Source organism: Peromyscus leucopus, chromosome 10 (assembly GCF_004664715.2).
Source record: "Peromyscus leucopus breed LL Stock chromosome 10, UCI_PerLeu_2.1, whole genome shotgun sequence".
Taxonomy (NCBI): Eukaryota; Metazoa; Chordata; class Mammalia; order Rodentia; family Cricetidae; genus Peromyscus; species Peromyscus leucopus.
In genome coordinates, this window is record NC_051071.1 from 52,168,337 (window position 1) to 52,186,465 (window position 18,129).

General features: G+C 44.9%; 1 protein-coding gene across 1 annotated transcript in view; it reads left to right on the forward strand.

Annotated features, from left to right (window-relative positions):
- Window positions 1-5,862: 5,862 nt before the first annotated feature.
- Window positions 5,863-18,129, forward strand: part of Klhl5 (kelch like family member 5) — a 69,540-nt gene continuing 57,273 nt past the window's right edge. Inside the window, exon 1 of the mRNA XM_037209044.1 lies at window positions 5,863-6,087. The gene's annotated coding sequence lies outside the window, so the exon portion shown is untranslated. The remainder of the gene's footprint in view (window positions 6,088-18,129) is intronic.

An 18,129-nucleotide genomic window follows, 5' to 3' on the forward strand; every position in this document is an offset into this window, starting at 1 on the left:
TATATTCCCTGGGCAGGAGCTTAAACAGCACTGACTAGGAGGAATTCAGAGCCTCAAAACAGGCTAACAAGAGATGGCAGACATCTTCCTCCTTCAGCATCTCCCATGGCTGCAGTGAAGTCATGGCAAAGCCTACCAGAGCATAAGGGCACACTGGACATCACCCTTCAATGGTGGGGAGAATCAGCAGGCCAGCCCGGAAGTGTAGCCAGCTCCTGTGAGAACCAGGAAGGGTGCTGGTCCTGTCTCAGACCTCAGGCTGTGAATCACTCTGTTAATTTCTTCCTCAGAGGGGGGAATCCGGCTTGATCTGCCACCACTGTGCTGATAATGCTCAGAACTAGGCAGCTACCCCAGGCCTTCTCTCTCAAGCTTCCTCAGGGGTAGCCTTATCTATAGCCAGGCCACACAGCACCGGCTGCTTTGTGCACGCTGTCCCCGCCCAAGTCACCTGTGGCTGAAAGGAAGGCCTTGTTTTTATTAACAAACCCTGCTGCACCAGCAGCCTATGCAGGAAAGAACCTGTTGGAGCCACCTTCTTGCCTGCTCAACTAGTACCCTGAGAAGGGACAGCCAGCCTGTAATGAGTTCCCGGTCCCTGAGGTATTCCAGCCTCTGGCCGCAAAGCTCTGAGTAACTCCTTTGATTCTGAAGTGCCTTATCTTAAGTGTGTGCATACAGAAGTGGAAATACACAATCAAAACATCCTTCACAGTGCTAGAACAATGGAACAACCTTCAGTTGTTTGATAAAGTAAAAAATCGATATGAAAATGTCAGATGCAATAGTTGCGGGCTCAGATTTAAAAGCAACAGAAACCCAAACTTGAGGGCAACAAGAGAGGCTTTCTGAATCGTATTAACAGCATTTCTTGACTTTCCTGGGGTGGGGCCAGAGCATGAAAGGCGTTGTTTTGTCTCTCCCCGGCACCACGCAGACTTTTGCCTGACTGCCTTCGGATGTGTGCAGCGTGCCACCTTCCACTCACCCGATGTTTTCATGTCTCAAGTCAGCTACTTATTACACAGCCAGAATCTTTCTCCAAGAACTTGGCGCTAAGTATAGACACCGAACACAGAGCACAAGTGTGAAGGCAGAGGGTGTGTGCGTACGCTCAAGAGATGAACACGTCGGAGGTGAAAGAGGGAGCATGAAGACCAACGAGCAGTTTTGGGTTTATATGGCTCTGAGTCATTGTTGTCTGCTCCCTTTTCCATCATGAGCAACACTGTGTCTCCTGGGCTGCGGACCTCTTTTGTGTGCTTGGTGGGGGGTGTCAATGGAGGAGTATCTTACAGGCGGATCATTGGCACACGCAGCTACAAACCTAAGTCTGTAAACACGCATGCAGAGTGGCTAGGAACTTGCTCTCAGAGAACATAAAAAACAGAAACCAAAGCAGAATGTTCCTGCCTGTTAGATAATCATCAGGAAATGATACATCAAACACAGAGCAAAGTTCTGGAACAGTCTTTAACTCAGGAGACAGCAACATTAATCAGCAGCCTTGTAACCGTTATTTTTTTTTTTTACAGTGTACAACAAGTACATTGAGAAGTTAGAATGATTATGTTAACACATGAAAACAAACACAAGCACTTGGTGTTCATCCCCTCATCCTTGTAAGACGATGGAATAATTCATTTAAAACCTCCTCAAATTTTATGAAACTTGTGGTATAATAGTGTAAATTAGAAGAAAGTTTCTGTCTGTCTGTCTGTGTTTCAATGCTCAGGGGGAAAGATGGTCCTAATCGAGTGAGTTGCTGTTTTCCGACGGTTTACAGGCCAAGGGTATTTTTTTAATTCATTCATTTATCAAATATGAATTCCTATAGCAGACACTCTCCATTACTCAGAGAGACAGGCAAGTAAACCCACATTCACAGTAAGTACCACAACAGAGAGAGAGGCACCTGGGTACTATTGGAGTGTAGGAAGAACACAAGCTTGGAAAAGTCCAGATAAAGATCACCAGGGAAGGAGCTGTCTTCAGGGCCAGCCGATACTGGAAAAAGGGGTCTGTGGGGCAGCAGATTTAAAGGCCTAATTGTGTGCAAAATAATGTAGAATAAGCTAAATAAACCGCTCGGAATGGGCACAGTGCTGGTGTGACCCACGGGATTAGTTAGACCATGAGGAGCCTTCAGCCATGTCATGGTGAGCATCGTTCAGGCAATATTGTCACAAAATCATCACAGAAGCATGTTCAATAGGGTCCGGTAGCCCCACATCCAAGTTGGAAGTGTGGTCTTGTAGAGAGATCTACTCATGGATGGAATGGTGAATGGAAAGTGGTTTGTAAGAGAATGTATATTTCTCCCCACGTCCCCAGCACTGTGTGGAGCACTTGTGAGGTCAATGTTCTGTAGGCTCTAAGGACAGGAAATCACCTTCCTTCCACATGTAAAGAAAGAGGCTAACCAGGAAACTGGGCTCCTGCTCTGTGATTTGACAGGGACTGTGTGCCCTATCTGTCTGACCACATGGTCTAGAGAACAAGATGGCTTTACCTTCTCCCATGCCACGGGTAAGCTCCACGACTCTCACACGAAAGGTGGGAAAATGATCGTACCAGGTTGTCTCAGCTACTTTTCTGTTGCTATGGTAAACTACCACAACCAAGGCAACTTATAGAAGAGAGGGTTTCTTTTGTCTTACATTACTGAGGAGAGTCCATAACGGCAGGGAAGCATGGTGGCAGGCAGCTGGAGCAGGAATCTAAGAAAACACCTTCAACAGCTGGCAGAGAACAAACTCTCAAAGCCTACCCCAAGTGACATACTTCCTCCAGCAAGGCTGATCTGGAACGCCATATGCAGACCATGCTGGCCTCAAACTCACAGAGACCCACCTATCTCTGCCTTGGGATCAATGGTGCGTGCCATCAAGCCCAGCTTTGCTGTTGTTATTATTACTAATATTATTATTACTATTATTTATTTTTATATTTTTATTTATTCAGTGTGTGTGTGCCACAGTGTGCCTGTGGAAGTCAGCAGACCGTGTGACGAAAGCAATCCTTCTCTTTCACTGTGGGCTCTCAAGACACTTAGGCTATGAGGCCTACATGGACTGTTTGGACTAGAACTGTTCGTGTCAAAACACAGACAGCAGATAGAGTACTAGAAAACACCTCTCCATCTCTGAGATTACTTTTGGGGTCCTCATTTTGGAGTATGTTTTTGAGCCCCAACAATTAACTTCAGTTTTATATTATTGACTAAAATTATTTGAGCGCTTACAAAGGACACTGTATCAACACCATCTGTCAGTTATCAGCAATAAGATTCTATGTTCAACTATTCCACTTGTGATCATTGTTATGTTGTTTTATTTCAGGGACAAATATCGAGGCTTTTATTGATGACAACTTTTTGATTCTGTGGATGTCCTTGCTGGGCAGGGTATGAGATCTCATCATAGAAGCTTAACTGGACTGCTTCTTCAAACATGGTTGCTTAGTATTGCTACAATGGGAGGTCAAACCCAGCTTTTCAATTCTAGAATTAAATGGAGTAAAATTGGGCTACGATTCAGACTTTATTAATATGCCTAAATCATACAGCTCAAAGAGATAAATTATATGAAAGTCTTTGGCAGTTACAAAAGGGAATATAAACTCTCCCTCCTATGTGGAGTCACTTATCTACCAAAAACATATTTGTTGCGTACCTTCTCTGTGACGGACACAGTAAGATTCAGACACCGAGACGTAGCCGTGTTCTAAATAAGCAACGTTATATCTCACGGGGCTTACATTTAATGAGAGTAGGGAATTGGAGGTGGCAGGTGCTGGGTGCTTAGTGCTGAGGGCGAGGAACTGAGTGAGGCTTGAAGGTTTCCATAGGATAGTTAGGGAAGGTGACCGAGAAGGAGTCAGCTGTGTGAAAGGTTAACAGCATGTCACCTAAGGTGTCCTCGGTGTATGGACACAGAGAGTATAGTCCAGTGCAGGGGACAGCTAAAAGAGAGCAAGGGGTAGCCGCACAGGTGAGCATTCATGATCCAGGCTGCAAAGGATATTTTGATTGCTTCTGCTGGAGTGGTGGAACAAATCACTTGAAAATCAGAATTAATTAATAAATCTAATGGGAAAAAGACTCCAGCACAGAACAAACAACATATTAGTAGAAGGGAGAGGAAATGGTATATTAGAATGCCTGTTTTAAATTAGGATCCACATTTTATCATTGTGTCTGATTTGGTTGTCATGCTTTTCTAGTTTTTCTCACTATAACTCCGAAGAAAAATAAGAAGTTAACACTGTAAAACTGAACACAAAGTAATTATGAGCAGGGAGGAACAATGAAAAGAATGTCACTTGCTGTTAAAGTGCACAAACATTAGCACTGAAAAAGCAAACTAAGCCTCAAAGCCGTTCCAAATTCCACCAATGCAGACTGTGGGCTTATGCGCGGCATTCTGTCATTAAAGACAATGCTGCTGAAGTTCTGTGTGTAGGTGTTACTGCACAGGGAATGCCCTTTCCACCGCCTCTGATGAAAACTATCTTGGGCTTCATGGTCGGAGCATTCAGTAGTTTCTTGATGTATCTATTTCCTGATTGTAACAGCATTAAATGATTCTATCCTTTGAATTAGCGGTCCTTGTCAATGCTTCCTAGTTTTACATTGTTGCTTCCTAGTTTTACATTGTTGCTTTTTTTAACCCTTGTCCCCTTCAGGAAACATCCTTCAGTAGATCTCCCATCCACCCCCATCCTTCAGTAGATCTCCCATCCACCCCCATCCTTCAGTAGATCTCCCATCCACCCCCAAGCTCGTACACCATTAGGTTAGTGTTAGTCGTCTGGACCACTGCTTTGCACTGCGTTTTTATTAGAGAGACATATTGAAGACCGCTCGAGGGCAATTGTCATTTTGGGGCAATAGCCACAGTTAATCACCACGGAAGAGGGGCAGCCAGGTCAAAGTATCAAGCAACAAGTACGTACACACACACACACACACACACACACACACACACACACACATCGATATATGAATTACTTTAAGAACTAAGTACAACTAGGCACTTCACCCGTGTATGACTGACTCACAGAAGAAAGAACGGAAGCCCCCCTCCTTCCTTTCTTCTACCCAGGGATCATAGCTGTTTCTTACATTTATCGATAGGGTAACAAAGTGTCTCAGATTAGTGTTGACATACAGGTGTTGTATAGATTATGGTTTTTCTCAGCACTGAGCGTAGAGGAATTACATGTTTTAAATAGGAGTAAATTATATCCCACCATTGTAAAACAAGGACACGGACGGCCAAGAGCTGCACATTATAACTTCGATGGCACAAACCCACTACTTAGAACCCCCCTATCAGACTCCTGCAAGAAGAAAGGTTGCAGGCGCTGGCCGAGACAGACTTTTGCTGATTTCCCCTGTTGGCTGAGACGCACCCAGGCCATCTCTTTCTGGTCGCCTTCCGGTCCTGCAGAGGGAACTCTCCCTCATTTTCCATCCCCAGGAATTCCCCAGCTCCCAATTTCTGGGGGTTGGCACATCCTGAGCTCCATAGAGTACGCTCTGCCCGCCAGAGCCCCGCCCAGTATAATGTCCCCGGCGCCCCAGTTCTCCAGGCCGGAGACCTGCACCCTCCGTGCCCCAGTTCGGCCTCCCTCTGCCCCTCCACCAGCTCCCGGGGTCACCCAGGGGAAAGAAACTGCCAATCTCGGGGCTCCGCCGGGAGGGGGCGGGGCTCAGCCCCCTGGGCGGCGCCGGCGGGACCCGGCGGTGGGCGGGGCCTGCTGTCGTGGGGCGGGGCGGCCGAGCCGGGACTGACGGGCGAGCGGGTGCTCGACCCCCACCCACGGCCGCGCGCGTGCCCGCCCGCCCGCCCCCCTTCCCGGGGCTGCGGGACAAGTTTGACTCCTGGCCTGGCGTCGCCTGACAGAGAGGGGTGGCTCGGCCCGGGAGGGCTGCTGCGCGGGGCGCCGCTGTGGGGAAGGGGCTGGGGGCGCGCGCGGGGCCGAGCATCCCTCCGCTGAGCGCGCCCGCCCGCGCCCCGCGCAGCCTCCCCGCCCGCCGCCCCGCGCCACGGTGACCCCGGGCCTCCCTCCTGGCCCCGCGCGGTAAGTGCGACTTCCTCCTCGGCGCCGAGGACGAAGGCCCGCTCCCCGGTCCTCGGGGTCGGCCGGTGCCGCGGACTCGCCGGCCAGGGCGACCTGCCCTCCCAGACGAGCCAGCCCCAGCTTCGGGGCTCTCGAGCGGCCACCGGGACTCGAACCTGGTTCTCCCCCGCTCACCTCCCTAGCTCCGGAATGCGGGCCCCGCTGCCCTGGAGTTGCTCAAAGTTCTCCCTCCACGCGGGCGCGGGTAGCCGGGCGGGTGAGGAGCGAGTATTGCTCCCCAGAATTGTTCCCAAGAATAAAACAAGCTGGAAACTATTTCCGATCCCCCAACAACATGCACACCTTGTTAAAGTTTTTAAGTAAATGGCCTTAGCCTCCAAGGTGGAGAGTAAAGACTGTAGTTTCCTGTGTTTGGTTTTGACTGGTCGCAACTTTGGCATTTAGACAGTTGCTTCAGTTGCGTGTTCCGGAATCAGAAGCTGCTGGGAGAACTTGGCTGTCAGAGAGTATATATTGTTGCCATTATGATTATCTCATCTGATTTGAGACTTACTAAAAGAGCTGTGAAGAGGGTGCCCCCACCCCCACCCCCACCTCTGTGACAGGTCAATTTCTTCCGCATGGTTCAGGGATTATGCGCTGGCAGATGCCCTCCAACTTTGTTTGGAAAATGGAACTGCTGTTACTATGTGTCTAGCAGTTTTACTAATGCACAATAAATGTTAATTCTCCTTCCTGTTAGTAAGGAGTTTAATAAATCTTCCTGTTAAGAAACCGTTTAATAAGACTTTTTATTATTAGATCGCTGTTAGGTGGACTCACAACTTTTTTAAAAAAATTCTTATTTTAGCATTTACAGGTTTGACTACTGTAGTGAATGTTTATGTTCTTTATAGGGATTTATGTAAAAACTTTTAGATAAAGGCGAATACACTAATATTTTTGTGACAAGGAGAGATAGATACAAAATTGTAAGAAAAAAGATGGAGATATACACACATAACACATGTATATTGAGATAATTGAAGTAATTTTGTTTCTTCTATGTGTACAATATAGTAAAACAAACTGAATGAGAATATTGAGGTTAGGCAAAAGGTGGGGGGTGGGGGAAGGAGGGAGATAAAAAGTACATGCTGTCAGGTCCTGTACAACACGTGAGTCTTAGTTTGGGTTTTGAACTTCCTTGGAGCCAGGAAAGGAACAAAGTAAGCATGTTTCAAATTCCAGGGTTTAAAACAAAACAACAACAAAAAAAACCAAACCAGTTCTTCTGCCTAAGCAAGGCATTTTCTAGTAATGAGGCCTGAGAGAAACAGTTTCTCATGGGAAAGGGAAAGAGGTGGTAGCAGGTGACATCTTTAAAAGATCCCAGCAGGTGACGCACACCTTTAATCCCAGCACTCGGGAGGCAGAGACAGGTGAATCTCTGTGAATTCGAGGCCAGCCTGGTCTACAGAGTGAGATCCAGGACAGGATCCAAAAGCTACAAAGAGAAACCCTGTCTCGAAATAAAACCCAAAACAAAACGACAAACAACAACAACAAAAATATCCCAACAGAAAATTGTAAATTTTGCACACACACACACACACACACACACACACACACACACACACACACACCTCAAAAAAGTTTTTCAGTATAGGGCAATAATAAAATTAGAAGGCTATGTTCTGTGGATTCTTGGTTGTGATGATCTGGAGTATTTCCCAAACCATGCTTTAAAGAATAGCCAGTTAATAATTTAGGTTTCTAGCTAAGCTCAGGAACTCGGGCTGTATGTAGCTCATTGGCCCAGGACTTTCTTGTCCACTGTCTGCAAGATCCTGTGTTCCAGCTCCAGAACAAGGGAAGAGGGAAAAAAGATTCTGAGCTCAAATGAACTTGAGCTATCTGGATTAGACAGTTGCAATGCTTTTTTTACCCAGAGTTTCTTGAGCATGTTTACAAGGCTGCTATAAGTCAGTTGACAGAAGAAGAATGTGTGTTGTGACCTATTCCACATTTAATAAAGCAGTTCTTCATGAAGATTTCTTACAGCTTGAGATGGGATAAGAACTGGAAAGCAAAATGTTTGATGTTAGGGAATTTGGTAAGGATCAACATGAAGCTAATCCAGAAGTCAGGGTTTTAGCCCAATATACATCAAAGGAAAAGGATACTCATACTCCGTAGAGCTTCTGCAAGTTGCCTGTCAGACCAGATGACCTGTAGGGCTTCTCTTTTATGCTTCAGAATGTTTACTGTTTGAGAATTAGAATAGGTTTAGGCAAGTAAGAATGCTTGAGGGATTACTTTCTATTATTATTATTATTATTGAATATAAATATGTGATTTGCGTGCCATTTTATTATAAACATTATTTGTATTATTAGTTTACTGTGAAATCCTACATTTTGTTGCTGTCAAAGATCTTAGAGAACTTGCCACAAGTAGAAAGAGCAAAAAGGCTGGATGTGGTGGAGCATGCCTTTAATCTCTGGAGACAGAGGTTGTCAAGAACTCCATGAGTTTGAGGCCAGGCCTGGCTTACATAGCAAGTTCCAGGCTAGCCAGGGCTACGTTGTGAGACCCTGTCTCAAAACTACAACAAAGCCGGGCGGTGGTGGCGCACGCCTTTAATCCCAGCACTCGGGAGGCAGAGCCAGGCGGATCTCTGTGAGTTCGAGGCCAGCCTGGGCTACCAAGTGAGTTCCAGGAAAAGGCGCAAAGCTACACAAGAGAAACCCTGTCTCAAAAAACCAAAAAAAAAAAAAAAAAAAACTACAACAAAAGGGAGAGAGACCTGGAACCAAAAAAAAAAAAAAAAAAAAACTATAATTGCACTTATTAATGTGTGGGACTGTCTCCAGCAAGCTTAGGAACCACTGGGACCTGTATTCATGTTTATAAGACTAGTGTGGTTACAGCAGACAGTTTGTTCGTGGAAGAAATGATGAGCATCTACTGGGTACTGATAGTAAAACAGCCTGAAGGATGCAAATAGAACAGGTGGCAAGAGTCTGGAGTGCCAGAATAGCATCTTATCCAGATGTGTTTGGAGCCTGGGTTTGAGAGGATGAGGGATTTGAAAATGTATCTGGAGCATATGCATGAAATGTAATACTTTGTTTGTTTGTTTGTTTGTTGTTTTCCAAGACAGGGTTTCTCAGTGTAGCTTTGGAGCCTGTCCTGGAACTTGCTCTGTAGACCAGGCTGACTTTGAACTCACAGAGATCCACCTGCCTCTGCCTCCCAAGTGCTGGGATCAAAGGTGTGTACCACCACCGCCTGGCGAAATGTGTAATACTTCTATACAAAAGTAAAAAAAAATTTTTTGAATGGGTGTGCGAAATGTTACCGTTCTAAAAAACTGAGAGCCAATACTATTCATTCTCTTCATCCTGGTGTGAGAAAGATGTTTGTTGAGTATCAAGGAAAATAGGTTAGGCTGTGGCCACAAAAGATCCTCACATCCTAGAGGTCAGCCAAGGTTTATGCTGTGTGTCTGATGAGGTCAAGCATGAGAGCTGCATTTCCTGTAGTCACTTGGCCCCCCAGGCTGTTAGAGACTACACCTCGGCTCATTCTTCCACTGTTGGAGGGGAGGGGAAAGGATGTGCTGATAATAACAATACACGGACTCTTCACGACTTCCACTTGGAAGTGGCCGTACAAGTCCTAGAGCTATACCTAACTTCAAAGAGGTAGGGAAGTCAACTTTACCAGGTGGCCAGAAGAGACCTGGCACAGTCTGTGAACTGTCTTAATGACCACTGCACGGAGCAGGCTTCCTAAGAGTGAACACAAGATCCGAACAAACCATATCACCATGGTTCTCAGTCTTCTATTTAACAAACAGAAAACAGCATTTCTTTGTGTGTTTGTATTTAGACAGAATTATGGTAATGAGAATTATAAAGAACATCTTAATTTGAAATGAAACGCTGTTGAAAACCCCACAATTAGATGTACTATTTTGATCAAGTGAGTTTCATTTTGAATTGTATGTCCATTCAATAAACATTTGTTAAATGTGTGTAAGGCACTGTTAGGTCTTCTGAGAATAAAACAGTGAATAGGGGGTTTATAATGTCAAGAGAAAATAGGTCTAAGTTGAGTTCTCTTTCTTTTTAAGGTGCCATTAACAAAATTTTGCAGTATGATATAACACTCAACACACACACACACACACACACACACACACACACACACACTATACTTTGTATTCCTTTCCCTTCATTTATTGTGCTCTTAAGGTTTATTTCCTAACAAGTTATGCAAAATTACATAAACTGGTTTAAGCAACCAGAGTGTCCTGTGAGCAATAATGTAGCTTTGTGTCAGAGTCAGAGAGACCAGAAATGCCGCCAGGCCTTAAGGCAATTGGCATCACTGATAGTAAATCAGGCAGTAGGACTCTTTCTCTCTGTGTGATTTCTTGCCAGTCTCTCTCTGCACATATACTCCATTGCTCTGTTTCTCTGTTAACTAACCTTTCTGTTTTGCTCTAATAGAGTTCACATGCTTGAAACTATACCCTTTGCAGTTTCAACAAACCTTGCATTCTGTAAGTGCAGCGTGGAGATACAGCCCCATCAGTGGTTCTCAACCTGTAGGTTGCCACCCCTTTTGGGGGTTGAACGATCCTTTCGTAGGGGTCTCCTAAGACCGCCGGAAAACACAGATGTTTACATTACGATTCATAACCGTAGCAAAGTTACCGTTGTGAAGTAGCAATGAAAATAACATGAGGAACTATTTTAATCAAAGGGTGGCAGCATTAAGAAGGTTGAGAATCACTTAGGGCTTAAGTGGTTCCACTGTCAGTTCGGAAATAATGGATTTGGCCCTAAAACATATAGCAAAGTAACTGGCAACTTTGTAGAAAAGAAACTTGCTAAGAAGCCTGGAGTTAAAGAAACCTGAGTTGCCATTTAAAAAAAAAAAAAAATCTGCACAATTAGGATCATCTTACAAGTTCTGTTGAAACAGATTGACTATGATAATCAGGATGAGAAGGGGAATTTATAGCTACTTATATGTACTCTCCAAACACAGACAAATGCCACCTTTATTCTATTCCTCTCATTCATCTCTTCTTCATCTCCCAGGGTATAGGTGACTGTAGTAGTTTGAATGTAATTGGCCCCCCATAATCTCATAGGGAGCAGCACTATTAGGAGATGTGGCTCTGTTGGAGTGGGTGTGGCTTTGTTGGAGGAAGTGTGTCACTGTGGGGCAGGCTTTGAGGTTTCCTATGCTCAGGATATGGTCCAGTGTCTCAATCGACTTTCTGTTGCCTACAAGATGTAGGACTCTCAGCTATTCTCCCAGCCCCATGTCTGCCTGCACGCTGCTGTGCTCCCCACCATGGTGATAATGGACTGAACCTCTGAAACTGTAAGCTGCCACCTCCATTAAATGTTTTCTTTTATAAGAGTTACCCGGGTCATGGTGTCTTTTCACAGCAATAGAAAACCCTAACTAAGCCCGAAGTTGGTACCAGGGCCGACCATGTTTTTGTGTGGAGTAATGCAGACTTTGGGAGTTTGGGTTAGGAAACCAGTGGAATGCTTTAAGCACTGCTTAATGGGCCATACTAGTAGGAGCATGGACGACAGTGGTGCTGAATATGTTTTGATGAATTGTGGGGATCAAGAGATTTCATAGAAGAATGTTAGTCTGTAGCCTAGAGACTGGTCTTGTGATATTTTGGTGAAGAAAGTGGCTGCCTTTTGCCCTTATCTGAAGAGTCTGCCTGAGGCCAAAGTGAAGAGTTTTGGATTAATTCTGTTGGCAGAAGAAATTTCCAGTCAGCCTAGTATAGACTCTGTTATGTGGATACTAGTGGTAACTCTAATGAAGATTTATAATGAAAAGGAGCAAGCTGAGCGGGGTAAATTACACAATGTAAATTTTGAGGAGAAAAGGAGCACCAGGAAGTGGAATGGAGCTAAGTCCTGTGTTCAAGGAGATTAAACAGATTAAGAAATGGAATAAAGAAAAGCTTAGAACCAGGTATGGTGGTGCATACCTTTAATCCCAGCACTGGGAAGGGAGAGGCTGGTGGATCTCTGAGTTTGAGGCCAGCTTGATCTAGAGATCTGGTTTCAGGAAAGCCAAGCTTAGGCAGTGAAAGACAGAAAGCCGATGAAGATGTAGTTGAATGAGGGGGCCATGTTCCAGTCTCAGCAAGCAGCAGAACTTGGCAGCTTCGGCCACATGGTTCTGGATTTAGAGTAAAAGATGAAAGAAAGGAGTTAGAGAATAAAGCCACTGAGGCTAGGCATGTGTCAGAGGTGTCCCTGAGTGGAGACCTAGTAGAGATGCCATTGCCTGAGGCTCTGACGTTGAAGCCTGGATTGCCTTGGAGAACCCAAGACATTGGAGATGCCAGAGTCGTGGGATACCTGCTGAGGAGAGCTGCTAATAGGGAATGGAACCAGCCCAAGAGAAAGAAGTGTGTTGCAGTCAACAAAGCTGAACAGAGTTGGAAATCTGAAGAGCGTTTTGACATCAGACATGAAGGTACAGAGTAGAGGTTGCTCAGCTGGTTTTCAGTCTTGCTTTGGTCCAGTATTTCCTCACTGTGCTTTCTTCTCTACATTTTGAAATGGTAATGTATATCCTGTGTCATTATTTATTACAAGTTTGTGAACTGTTTTGTTTTTATTTTGATTTTATAGGGGATTACAGTTAAAGAGATTGTGTGAATCTCAGAAGAGACTTTGAACTTTAGACTTTTAAATAGGTTTGAGACTGTTATAGACTCTGGGGACTTTTGAAGTTGGACCGAATGCATTTTTGCACTATGCTATAGCTATAAGCTTTTGGGGGCCAGGGAGTGGAATGTGGTGTTTTGAAAGAAAATGGCCCCCAAAGGGAGTGGCACTGTTAGGATGTGTGGCCTTGTTGGACTGGGTATGGCCTTGTTGGAGGAAGTGTGTCACTGTGGGGTGGGCTTTGAGGTTTTCTGTGCTGAGGATACTGTCCAGTATCTCAGTCAACTTCCTGTTGCCTGCAAGATGTAGGACTCTCAACTACTTCTCTAGCACTGTGTCTGTCTGCACACTGACGTGCTCCCTGCCATGCTGATAACGGACTGAACCTCTGAAACTGTTAAGCCACCACCTCAGTTAAATATTGTCCTTATTAAGAGTTGCCGTGGTCATGGTGTCTCTTCACAGCAATAGAAACGGTAACTAAGATAGTGACTGAATTATCCAGTTCTTACCTGTCATGTGGTTCAATCCTGACTCAAGGCTCCCTGGCTTCACCTCAAAGCTATCACTGCAGAAAGAAAGAAACCTTTCCCATACAACTAGTTCAGCACTTTCCTACTATTCACATTGCTCTCCAAGGCACCTTTGATCTGGAAATTTTAGGTTTTTACATCCTGTTGTCATATCTTTCCACCAACTTCATTTTATGCTCAGTGAGCAAGCATTCTTTTCCTATTAGCCCTTTATTGCCTTGCTGTTCTGCCCTCTCATTGGCTCTTAGCCCAGCTACCTCACTTCCTTGCCACTGCCTGTCTGTACAGACCTCCCGGTCTCTATGGTTTGTACACACAGAGATCCAGACGGATTAAGGGCGTGTACTAACATTGCATGACTTCCATTTTTACTAATATGGCTGGCCTTTATCCTCTGATCCTCAGATAAATTTTATTGGGGGGACACACAGATAAATTATCACCACACTAGGAAGTCATTTTTATTAGGGGCAATGTGGTCTAGTAATGTAGAGGACATACCTAATTCTACAGATTTGCCATTGCTGGGTCACAGAGCCTAGAGAGTTAGCTGCAGGTTAAATGCAGAAGGGGAAAGGTTTGCCAGCTGTCCTGGCTGGTTTTGGGTGTCAACATGACACAAGCTAGTCATCGGAGAGGAAGGAGCCTCAGTTGAGGAAATGCCTGCATGAGATCCGGCTCTAAGGCATTTTTCTCAAGTAGTTATCGATGGGGGAGGGCCCAGCCCTTGGTGGGTGGTGCCATCCCTGGGCTGGTGGTCCTGGGTTCTATAAGAAAGCAGGTTGAGCAAGCCAGTAAGCAGCCCCCTCCATGGCTTCTACTTCAGCTCCCGCCTCCAAGATCCTGCCCTGTTTGAGTTCCTGTCCTTGTAGTACAAATCCAAATTGGTCTTAATAATAAAAACCCAGGGCCAGATATTGGAGTAAAAGCTGAAAGATCAGAGAGAGAAAGGAGCAAATCACAGCCACCTCTCACCTCACCAACTCCTCAGCGGAAAGGGGCCGAGCTCCTGTCTCCACCCTGCCTTATAACTTCCTCTTTCCACCCAGCCTTATCACTTCCTGTTTCCTTCTCCCAAGTGCTGGGATTAAAAGTGTGTGTCACCACTGCCTGGCTGTGTTTCTCTTTTAGACTGGATCAATCTTGTGTAGCCCAGGGTGGCCTTGAACTCACAGAGATCTGTCTGCCTCCGCCTCCCAAGTGCTGGGATTGAAGGAAGGTATGTGCCACCACTGCCTGGCCTCTATGACTAACTAGTGGCTTAGCTCTGCACTCTGATCTTCAGGGAAGCTTCATTTGTTAGATCACAAACAAAATATCACCACATGTCCTGACTTCCTTCAGTGGTGAGCAGCCATGTGGAAGTGTAAGCCTAATAAATCCTTTCCTCCCCAACTTGCTTTTTGGTCATGGTGTTTCATCACAGCAATAGAAACCCTGACTAAGACACTAACTCATACATCCACAGTGCTTATCGAAACTATTCAATAGTACTTAGTTTCCTTCTTTTGATCTATTGTGTTAGTTCTTTTTAATTATGGATGACGTATGAAATACATGGATAGTAAGATGAGGCTGTCGGGACAGGGGGGGCCACTAGGACATTGAAAACTGAATTCCATACCAAAGGATTCGCCTTTTAGGACCTAGTAGGAGACTGAAAATGACGCAACATTTTAGATATAATGGTGTCGTCAAGAGTTATCCTTTAGAAGGTTTACTCGACTGTCTAGTGGAGACTACATAGGAGAGGATGGAGACTGGAGCTGGGTGGTTACTCCCTTTCTACCTGTTATCTGCAGGAAGAAGGGTTAATCATTTCCGTATCTTACAGGACATTAAAATCGGTGGCCAGGCTCAGCACAGGTTTTCAGAGAGCCTAGAACCAGCTTGTCTATTTTTTTTTTAATTATTTTTCTAATTTTTTTTTTTACATCGTTTTAAGCATGTTTTGACAGTTCCATGCACAAATGCAGTGCATTGCGATTGCATCACCAGCTTGTCTGAGTTATTGTTGTCACCGCCAGGTCCCGTCAGAGGCCGAGGAGACCGCCCTGAAGGGCCTCTTAAGAACGCTGGACCTAGCCTAGGATATATTTGACACCAAGGCCTTCTAGCCACTGCAGATGTCCATTGATCTGCCATTTCACTCACTGCATTGCCGCGTTTTGTTTTTTGTTGGAGCTATAAAACAGCTTATTGGTGGTTTTTAAAAGTTGCTATTCTTCTAAGTTTCATTTTAAGGCAAGCCAGGGCGTTTCTGAATGGCACTGTCTTAGTTGACATTTGTAGTACTGAACCCATTTCTAATGATGAGTAGTTGAGAACTCTCTCTTCTTTAATAATCGGACTGAGGATCAAACCCAGGGCTTCTTGCCTTCTAGGTGAGGGTTCTGTCAACTCGTCTACATTCTCACACTCATGTTCTAATTCATATTCACATTCTCTCTGGGCCTTTCCCTGTCTCTCTCCTTTTTGTAATCACATTTTTCTCCCCTCTGTTGCTTAAACTGGCCTTTATTACCATTTCTGTACCAACTGTACGATGATCTAACATAAGTACTTGGAAAATATGATTGATCTTGCGGCCAATCAAGTTGGTCTGTGATTTCCCCGTTATGTGTTCAGAGAGCACAGACAGCTTTGGTTGGTGATGTTTGGGCCTAAGGGGCACTGATTGGTTACCCCCCCCCCTTTTTTTGCCTCCATTACTGTAAAGCTACAAGGGAACAGAAACACATCTAGATTTGGTTCCAGTCAGTAAAATCAAAATCACAGTTACTCACACTGTTACTTTTTATGACACATAAAGACGTTGGATGTCTCAGCACATTCTCCAAATCATGGATCAGGCAGGAAGTTAGCCATGGTTTCCCTCCATCTGGGTGGTCTCTTCCATCTCCATCCTTGTGCTCAACAAATGTGTATACTCACAAACTACCAAAACTGTGCGCATGGAAAGCCTTCTCTTCCCCCAGCCATCCAGACAAACGACTCTTTCCTGATTTCTTTTCTAAATGCTGAAGATGGAACCCAGGACCTTGCATTGCTAAGCATATGCTCTTAGCTCTACCTCCAGCCACAAAAGGCTACTTTTTATTTGCTTGATCTTTGTCTCACTGTGTGGCTGGCTTGGAACTCGCTCTGTAGACCAGGCTGGCCTCAGACTCACAGAGATCCGCCTGCCTCTGCCTCCAGCGTGCTGGGTTTAAAGATGTAGGCCACCCCAAGCTGACAGACTTGTTTCTTTTTGAAATAGGATCTCAGTCTGTAGCCCTGGTGGACCTGCAGTCCACAAGATGACATAGCATAAGCTGACCTGGCTGGCACTCAAGTCAATCCTCCTGCCTCAACCTCTTGACTGCTAGGATTACAGACATGAGTTGCCACACTTGGCTTAAACGGCTTTAAAGTATTTTCAAAAGCAAATATTATATTATAATCAAGCGTTAGTCATTATAGTATCAACTGTGATCTTTTCTAGATGAGCTTAAAGGGAGGGGGTGTACATAATATTAGCCAGTTTTATAAAATGCTTCTTGTTTTCCTACCAGATATCAGTACAGATGGGTAATGGGAATGAGTCTGCTGTGTGGGTCAGCACTTTGTTTTATAGGCAAGTGCTAAAAATTAGGAGGAAGCCAATAGGCAGAAATTGAGCACTTGTATTTGGCCACTGGTGCCATTTTCCTGTTTAATTACAACTGTGATGAATTTCATAGGGTACTTTTGTCTAAGAAGTGATCACATTCTTCAGGCATGCATTCAGTGCTCTGTTTGCCAGTAGTTTAATCCGATCACACTGGCAAACAGTTTCAGTTCAGTTTGCTGTTCTCTGCTGCACATGAAGCTCGTACAGGTCAGCGACGCTCTGAATCTGCTTCCTCATTGCTGTAGTAGGGTTCATAACGACCTGCCCATAAAGGAGTCATGCGCAGCAGATGACATTATTTTGAAAGCAGGTGGCAGCATGGTGCCCTGTACTCACCAGCTGTGTTCATTAAGCATCCAGTCAGCCCCCCTTCAGTGTCTTTGTCTATAAGGTGGGGACAGGGTGCTTGTTTTCTAGGTTTTATGACGAGTGAATGTCTTACCCACCACACTCATCCACTCGTCACTATAAAGTATTTCACGTGTATTATATACATTGAGGCACTTAGGAAACAGTTGCCGTCCCAAACCCAGAGTCCTGTTTAGTCAAAGAGAACACTAAGGAACAAGGGGGTGGGTTGCCCAAATTGAACGGTTTAGCTATTGACCCAGGCTCTGTCTACCATATATCTTAGTCTACCATTAAGTGATAGTGTCAGAAAATAACAACAGAACTCTCAACCAGCTCCTTCGGAACTGACTCTTCGCTTCAACCCAATACCCTCTGGGAAATGTATGCATTGACCCCACAGGCCCAGGGATTCGCCCACAGCTCAGTGGCTCCTCCCGAGCAGGTACACACATATTTCCCTCCTTAACTGTTCAGTTGGTACTGACAGTTGATTGTGCTCATTCACAAGCTTGTTTTTAGCAGCTACAAAAGTTAGAGTAATGGTAAAAATCAGTAAATATCTAAACTAATGACTGGAAAGAGAGTTCCATAAAAATTAAGTTGAGTGTTTGGAGATGTTTCAGTGTAAATGAGCTATTTAAAGTTTGCTGTCAAGTTTAATGAAGGCTGGATAATTATAAATGATGGCGAGAAAAAGTCATCAAAGCCCTAAGTTGTCCCTGTCAAAGGTCATGGGGCCATTAAGGATCTCAGACAAGAATACGGATGAGCCACATCACTGAGTGCTCTGTTCGGGTCA